Below are 1,019 nucleotides of genomic sequence, written 5' to 3'. Positions count from 1 at the left end.
TAGCGACTGAGTAAACTTTTACTATGTGGAATATGATTAAAACCAAAGTGAGGAGCAATCATGGGTCTGTTTTTAAATTTCATTTTCACCCAATTATTAAAAACATTGAACAACATTTAATGACTTTCTCAAAGGCTAATATGAAAAGAAAGTGATGTTACATTTAATATGAGTTACGCATTAACTCTGTCAGTAATTCTTTTTATGACCGTAGCTGCGTATTTTTTCCCGGAAGTTTTCTCCCCTGCTGTAGTGGTGAATCATAGTATCGGAGCTCCATTGGTGATGGCTTTATCACTAAGATGCTCAAGTCAAAAATGTCTTATCTTTTGACTGCTTGTCTCTGATATCTCCTAACAGTTTTCCAAGAAATTTCTGATATTTACTTTGAAACCGATGCTATATTGCTGCATACTCTGTAGTTCTTATGCATAGAGCGTGGCTGGCAGTGAATGCTTGAAAGACATAGCAACAGTAACCAAGGGAGTGGGGCTTAGCTAAGGATCATGTTATCCAATGACATTCCGTTTGGAGCTTCCACCTTGTTCCCCGGCGCTGCGTTGTGATTGTTTGTCCCTCTTCACCGAAGGACACGGCAGTCGTTACGGTAAGTGGTAAGAGCTTGCTTGTAGCGTAGTCATTTTGTGAATGTTGCTCATGCTTCTGCAGGGTTCAATGCTAAGGTTTTTTTTCACTTGCCCGGTCGGGCAAGTTGGTCAGAGATCTACTTACCCGAAGTCAGTTTTTACTTGCCCTATAAAAATTGATTAATATAAGCGGCTATCAAATAACAAAGACTGCAGTTATTTTTATGTTATGTAATCTTTATTCACACTGTATTTATTAATTAAAACAACATATGTCATGTATTGTAGCTTAATTCCTACACAAAAATGACAGTGTCAGGCTTAAAGTGAAAAATTTGTCAATCGTTCTCCACCTATAATTTTGCGCCCTACTTGAGCCATGCCCACCTCTATTTATTTTTCACCCCTCTCTCCAGTTCTGCTGTATTAACA

This window comes from Epinephelus moara, chromosome 1 (assembly GCF_006386435.1).
Source record: "Epinephelus moara isolate mb chromosome 1, YSFRI_EMoa_1.0, whole genome shotgun sequence".
Classification (NCBI taxonomy): domain Eukaryota; kingdom Metazoa; phylum Chordata; class Actinopteri; order Perciformes; family Serranidae; genus Epinephelus; species Epinephelus moara.
The sequence above is the reverse complement of the archived record's forward strand: the minus strand, read 5'-3'. Positions refer to the sequence as shown.